This window comes from Callorhinus ursinus, unplaced genomic scaffold (genome assembly GCF_003265705.2).
Source record: "Callorhinus ursinus isolate GAN/ISIS: 27379988/994484 unplaced genomic scaffold, GSC_fseal_2.0 scaffold3073, whole genome shotgun sequence".
In the NCBI taxonomy this organism is placed as follows: Eukaryota; Metazoa; Chordata; class Mammalia; order Carnivora; family Otariidae; genus Callorhinus; species Callorhinus ursinus.
In genome coordinates, this window is record NW_027400127.1 from 2,799 (window position 1) to 3,701 (window position 903).

Consider the following 903-nt stretch of genomic DNA (forward strand, 5'->3'; position numbering starts at 1 on the left):
CCAGGTTCAGTAAGAAGAACAAGGACAACATAAATCCTTATACATACCTGCCTTTTGGAACTGGACCCCGAAACTGTCTTGGGATGAGGTTTGCGATCATGAACATGAAACTTGCCCTGGTCAGAGTCCTGCAGAACTTCTCCTTCAAACCTTGTGAAGAAACACAGGTCAGAGAGAGAACTTTCTGCAAAAAGAATGTTTTATTGTTTGTTTGTTTTTTCTTTGAAACTAAGAGATATGGAATAGGTGTCGTGTGTGTGTGGTGTGTGTGGGGGGCTCATTTATCCTTAGTACTTTGTTCTATCAGCCAGAGAATCTATTTAGAGCCATCTGTGACCTTGAAGGGAAGTTCAGCTCTTGAGTGCCACATCTGTGGTTTATGACCCCCCCAATCATAAGGGTCATATAGTCAGTGCAGTTCATGTGACATCATTATGCACAGACCTATGATCTTGAGCAGTATTTTAAATTTCTTTCAAGTCCACTGAAAGGAAGGGAACATGTTGTGCATAGTCATGACGTGCAGTGATAACCATGACGTGACTTTTGAAGGATCCTCTTCTCCACCATAACTTACAAACACTCTAGTGACCGAGGTTCTCAAACCCTCATTGTACATGGGAATCAGTGGGTTTGTAAAAATCCGATGCCCAGGTCATCTCAGAAACTCTAATGTAATTCTCCCAGAGTGTGGCTTTTAAAAGTGCCCCCATGATTCTCAAGGGCAAGCAAGGTTGAGAATCAGTGGTGTGAAGCATGTCTGCCTGATGGGAGGGACTCCCAGGGTCCAGGCCATCCTGGCTACTTGGCTCCACCTTCTGCAAGCCTGGCTCCAGTCAGGCTGTGCTCCCATCCCATCCCAATCTGTCATCATGAATGGGTGTTTCCATGGCAGAGGTGACA

The 903-nt window shown here is 45.2% G+C and overlaps 1 long non-coding RNA gene across 1 annotated transcript in view; it reads left to right on the forward strand.

Moving 5' to 3' along the window:
• Positions 1-167, forward strand: part of LOC141372225 (uncharacterized) — a 2,193-nt gene extending 2,026 nt beyond the window's left edge. The window contains exon 2 of the long non-coding RNA XR_012377509.1: positions 5-167. This is a non-coding gene — a long non-coding RNA (uncharacterized lncRNA). The remainder of the gene's footprint in view (positions 1-4) is intronic.
• Positions 168-903: the final 736 nt, after the last annotated feature.